Source organism: Chelonia mydas, chromosome 10, assembly GCF_015237465.2.
Source record: "Chelonia mydas isolate rCheMyd1 chromosome 10, rCheMyd1.pri.v2, whole genome shotgun sequence".
In the NCBI taxonomy this organism is placed as follows: Eukaryota; Metazoa; Chordata; order Testudines; family Cheloniidae; genus Chelonia; species Chelonia mydas.
The window spans coordinates 30,493,342-30,499,800 of NC_051250.2; positions in this window are offsets into that span (position 1 = coordinate 30,493,342).

The window sequence follows — 6,459 nt, forward strand, 5'->3', positions numbered from 1 at the left end:
TCGTCTGACAGGGGCAGGAAAGAGCACCACTTCAGGGAGGTGACAAGGCACAGTCATCTTCTCCAGTGCCTGTGAAGCCAAAACAGAAGTGTCATCAAACTTCTGACTCATCTTTGGGCTCAACTTCCTAAGGGTCAAAAGCCTGATACACCTCCTTGGATGCCGCAGGATTGTTTACCAAGAGAGTGCCAGCGGTACCTACTGAGTCTATGGACCATGTGTCAGTACCAGTCTTTCAGAAACAACCTTGGCACCGGGTGCCTTGGTACCTACAGCCTTAGTACTGAGTGCCTGAATACTGAAATTCCCAATAGCTACTACCTTCAGACTCATCATCTCTGAACTGTGTTCCTTGATACCCTGTACCTTAGCACTGGCTATCTTAATACCCAAAGCGTACATGATACCAAGTAATTTAAACTGTGGGACCAGTATCAGAGTCATCTCTGCTTGAGAAATTGAGAATGGTATTGCCTTTAGTCCAAGCCACCAGCTTCTGAGGGCTTCTCTACAGAACAAAGTTAGGTCAGCTTAACTACGTTGCTCAGGGCTGTGAAAAAATCCATGTCCTGGGTGGGAAGAACCAGGAGAATTCTTTTGGTGACCTAGTTACTGCCTCTCAGAGAAGTGGATTTACTACAGTGATGGAAGGACCTCTTCCATTGCTATAGTGTCTACACTACAGCAGCAGTGCAAACTTTTTATTTCCAAGATGACACCCTATGGAGCCTGCCTTTTTCAGTAGCCATCACATCAGCTCAAAGGGTAGGGCAGATTCAGGCCCTCATGGCAGGATCCCCGTACAGTGTTTCATAAGGACAGGATCACTCTCAGGCCTCATCCTGATGTCCTGCCCAAAGTTGTTTTAAAATTCCATGCAAACCAATTTATCTATCTCCCAGTTTTCTTCCCCCAGCCTTAAGGGGAGCTAAACTTCACACACTTGATGTAGTAAGGACCCTGTCTTTTTACACTGACAAAACCAAACCATTCAGAACATCCCCAGACTGTCTGTGGACTTTGCAGAGATGGTGAAGGGTAAGGCAATATCCTCAGAGCTTGTCTAAGCAGGTCTCCAACAGTATAAGGACGTGTTACAAGTTAGACAGGGTACACACACCTAGCCACACAATAGCAGAGCTCATGCCACTAGCACTCAGGCAGCCTCTGCTGCCTGTTTGAAGATAGCACCTCTTTCTGAAAGCTGCCGGACAGTGACGCAGAGCTCAGTCCACACCTTTGAGTCACTATTCTTTGGCAGAGGCTTCTAGATCAGATACCAACTTTGGTAGAACTGTCCTGCATTGTTTAAGAAGGACTTCTGCTACCAACCTCCAAGCAAACAGGTACCTGGCAATTTGTTAATCACCAAGAGTGGAATCTGTGTGGACCATCACTTGAAGAAGAAAGCATGGTAACTTATCTTACAGTAACTTTTGAGATGTGTTGTCCACATGGATTCCAGGTTCCACCTTCCTTCCCTGCTGTTATGGAGTCCTACTCTTCTGGGATTCTGAATTGGCAAAGGAATAGAGGGATGGTTGGGCCCGTTCCACCCTTTATGCCATCAGGTGGGAAGGGGCATGGGGGGAGGTGTGGGAGGACATCTATGGTGCAGGCATGGCCCCAACAGACTCTGCTGGCAAAAAGAATCTGAACTTGTATGTGTGAGCTGAATGCACGCCAAGAGTGTGAGGACAACACACCTTAAAGAACCACAGTTACTGTAAGGTAAATAGCTATTCTTTCCTATGAATATGATTTTCATAGTCAACAGAGACCTTCAGGGTATGCATTCTGTGGTGTTATTTTAATTAGTTCTTAATACAAAATTATAACTTTTTTTGGCAGACCCTAATGATGTTAAAAACACATAATTAAAAAATCTGTTGGTAAAAATGCTAAAGCCTATTTTTAAGCAGAAAAGTAACTGGTTAAATCTTTGATAGTCAAAGATTTTGTGATTTTTAGGATCACTTTAGATAAGCTGTTGCCAGCGGGGGAGTGAGGTGGGAGGAAGTTTTGTTTCATGGTCTCTGTGTGTATATAATGTCTTCTGCAGTTTCCACGATATGCTATGCATCCGATGAAGTGAGCTGTAGCTCACGAAAGCTCATGCTCAAATAAACTGGTTAGTCTCTAAGGTGCCACAAGTACTCCTTTTCTTTTTGTGATTTTTAGATGTTTTTAACTATTTTTTTCTCTTCCAGACTTGCTAAGTTAAAAATAACACATTTTCAGTGTGTTTTATCTACCTTGTAGTATAATGTTGTCCCAAAATTGGAAATATATTTTAAAAAGTGCTAACTCTTTGAAAAAAATATTGATACCATTATTCTTAGTAGCTTGCTTTTTCAATTCATTCCTTTCTTGTTTGGTTGGTTTTTTGTTTTTGTTTACTGCAATTTATTGTTAGTCCACAAGTTGTCACCCAAGTGCCATCAAAAATGAATGAATAAATAAAAAGATAGAAGTCAGTCATGTTTTCAACATCATTTGGCTCAGACAGTGGTGTAACAGATATGGCAATTGCCTGCAATATCCCAGACAAACCTGACTGAATTAAACTTAATTCAATCAGGTTTAACTTAAGTATCTTAGGAGTTTGCTGTATTAAAAATGCAATGTTTATGTATTATTGTGGGCTTGTATGTAATGTCTCTAGGGAGGAAACCTGACTAATGGACACCTTGGGAAGTGCTATGAGCATCAAAGGACTGTTTGAAACAATGTGAATTTCTGAAGTTAAATGGGTTTCCCAGGCAATCTCTCGGGGGAGGTGTATGCAGATATAACCAGTGCTTAATTTGTGCCAGGGCTTGCCAAGGCTGAGCCCCGGTACCTCTGGGTGTGCTGCATAACTTATGAATGTAAAAAAAAAAATTACTTGAGCCCCCGCACTCATTTCTTGAGTCCCAGCACATTTTTCATTACAAATTAAGCACTGAATATAACCCTTCCAATTATGCAAAAACTCAGCCTTTTGAAGCTTTGCCCTGAGGAGGGGACCTGTGTCTGCTGATCACCTGTTGTCTGAAGACAAAATCAGAGGCCCAACTGTTCAAAAGAGTGAGTCTCAGATTCATTGGGGGTGCTTGTTTTCAGCCAATGTGGTTATGAATTTGTAACCACAGAATAACTCCTTGGTGGAGTTTGAAGGACTGACTCCTACCAGAGCCCTTGTAGGAGTTGGGGGAAGTTGGGGAGGATGGGGGAAGAGATGATCTCCAGTAAATTTATTTGCATGCGTGCAGGTTCCTTTATTGTTTTTAGTATGTTTTCTTTGTTATGTATTTACCTAAAAAATAAATGTGCTTGCTTAGCAAGAGCTGGGTGGTAACTTAATGTGGGCAATTATGCTGTTTATAGCTTCTGAGGAAGGAAGACAAAGCAGGCCTGCTAAGGAAGTCTGACTTGCTGGGGAATTCACAGTGTAGGCAAGGAACTGTGCAGCCTGGAAATACCCCAGTTAGGAGTGGGGAGAGAGACACGTCTCCACCCAAGAGAGGTGATGGTTGGGGAGTCAGAAGCGGAAGAGTTGAGTGCACTTGGTGAACCATAGAGGAGGAACACAGGGGCAGTTGCCCTGGATTGTGACAAATGGGTTCCCCCAACCGAGAATTTAAAAGGCAGAGGAGCAGCTCATTTGTTGGCAGAGCAAGGAAGAGAGCAAACTTGCTACCAGCAGCTCCAGAGGAGATAAGCTGAGGGAAGGCAGAATCTCTCCCTAAACAACTGCCCAAAGACTGGAAGGAACTATGGGTAAGCAGCATTATAATTCATGTAAGTAAATAAGGCTGGCCAGAGCTGGCTTTTCCCCTTTTCCTGTCCAGCCCTGTATGCTTTCTAGCTCTGGGGCTTACAAATCTATAGGTGGAGGAGTAAACAAACCTTATGTACTGGAATGAGTGAAAACCCCAGACATTGGGGGAATAGGGAAGTAAAATCTTATTTCAGGGTTGGGGTAGAAAAATCCTAATTCTGGGGGAGGAGTAAAACCTATTTTTTTTCAGGGGGCAGGGGGGGAATTGAAAACCCTATGCCAGGGAAGTGGGGCAATGAAAAAAATCCCTATTTCAGGGGGAAAGAGAAGGAAAAACCCTATTTTGGCAGGGAGGGATAAAATAAAACTCTATGTGAAGGGAAGATGAGTAAAGAAAACTATTTTGGGGGTAAAATAACCCTTTTTTGGAGGGAAGTCTAAAAAATTTCTCTATTTTGGGGGTCAAAATGGGGGAAAGTATTTGGAAGGAGGTGTAAAAAAATCCCTATTGCAGGGAGGAAGTAGAACCCCGCCTTATTTCTACAGGAAGAGTTTAAAAAAAAACCCACCTGAAGCCTGAGGGATTACCATTTCAAATTAATTCTAAAAATGAAAACTGAATGTTTTGAATATACTTTAACAACACTGCTAAAATGAAAATTCTGCTACGAACTTAACCGTGGAGTTGCTCCAGCTATGGCATAATAACCATCTCCTTCATCAGTAGCCATACTGCTAAAGTCTGAGCTTCCACTAATGCATATTTCTGGCCAGCATGCATGCTAATGTGTGCGCTGCCCTCTCAATGGAGAAGATGCCAGTGATGGCAGAGGCAGCATTCCTGAGAGCTCCCATTCAACCAGAACCATTGGACTAGGACTCCTGGAATTTTCTGGGACAAGGCATGGTCAATAGGGAAACAAATTCCCAGCAAATGGAGGATTAAGTAAATGATGGAGTCTACTTACTTAGCTGTAACATCCCCATACAAGGAGAGGTGCTCAGCTTACCTCATGGCTGCCCAGTCCGAGCTGCCTGGCCTCACACAGCTAGAAGGAAACATGCATAAAGGGCACAGAAAGGTCAGTCTTCAGGGAGGCAGACACTCCAAAAGAGTAGACAAAATAGGTTTCCAAAACATAATGCTGAGGGCACCTGGTTTGGCAAGTGTGAGAGAACAAGTCACTCATCCAAATTCTGGTCCAATGGACTCTAGCTATGTAACCATTCTCTCTCTCTCCCCCCACCCCATGCTTTTCATCACTTGTTCCTTGGTGTTACTGACCCATGCTCATGGTGCACACCGTGCCTTTAATGGGGCTCAGCTTGGCAGGGATGCAGAGCAGGACCAGCCTTGATGCTCCTCGTGCTGCTAACACAATCTAATGGTTCATCTGATTTTTTTTTTTAGCCCAATGATGAGCTACTGAGGACCCCATAAGACATGATGAGGTGGATACTGCTGGGACAGACCTACAGGAACATGCAGAATTGCTGTCTGCTAGTGGAGGTCTCCAAAGAATAAACATGGACTTGACTGGCTTAATTCTGAGTTTTAACAAACTTTCCATTCCCTTCTAGTTGGCCTCCCTCTTTTTGGATGTAGTGGAGTGTGATGTGGGATCTGAAGGGGTGCTTGAGTGTGTTTGGTGCCTGCCTCTGACACATGCTTGAAGCTTAGAGAGGCTGTAGGGGACCAGAGAATTAACAGCAAAAGTTGCTCTTGACAAAGTGGCAAGCCCCTTTCAGTAGCTGTCTCCTCACTTATCCACCTCTTCCCCTTCCAGCCAAGGTGCTGGGCTATGCCTACAGGAGCCAATGCCATTGGTGCATTATTGGTGATTTTGTTGTCTGTAGCTAGTGGCCTCCACTGGGTTCCTTGTCGCCCAGTACCTTTGCTTGGAGAGGCTATTTTCTGATTTCTAGGAGCTAGCCACGTTGGCTAGAGCGTGCTCCAGTGACATCCCAGTAAAGCACAGGTGAGTCATGAGCACAATGACATGACATTGCGATGGCCACCCACCCCAGGGACTTAGTTCAATCACCACTTCTACCCACTGTATTTCCTTGTCACCCTCATCAGCTTTAGGGTTGCATATCCTTCCTTCTGGCTGCTGTCATTTCAATTCTGAAAGTTGGGCCCTGTGTGCCCCAGTGGAGTTTTGTCTTGTATGTATTTTCTCTAACACCTTGAAATCAGGGAGCTGAATGAGCTGGTGCCCACTTCTCTACTTGCCTTCTCCTTGTGTTGGAGGATGGACAGAGTGTCTGGAACTGTGTTAGTTGGAATTTTGGGACTGTTGTGCCATGTTTGCATTATTTTTCCAGAGGTCTAGAGTCTCTCTTGGAGAGAGAGTGATCAATGTTTATTAACATAACTTACAATTAATAAAATATGTCTCATGGAGGAATTGTAGAAGCTTTAGAATAGCTTAGATGCACTTGTTTAATGTTTTTCTGTGTTTTCTCTGTATTTTATTTAAAGTCTTGGGTTCTTGAGCTTTTTCTTTAAGACAGGCTGCTTTGTGAATTATCCCTTTGTTTCATGTAGAAACATGACTTTTGGTTGTATAATATAATTACTAGCATGATTAGATGACCTAACCTAATCATGACAATGAAAATTAGAAGTTCCCCAGGTTTCTACATCTCTAAAATGACAGCATCAAGAGACCGGCAGAATGCCAGTTGGTGTG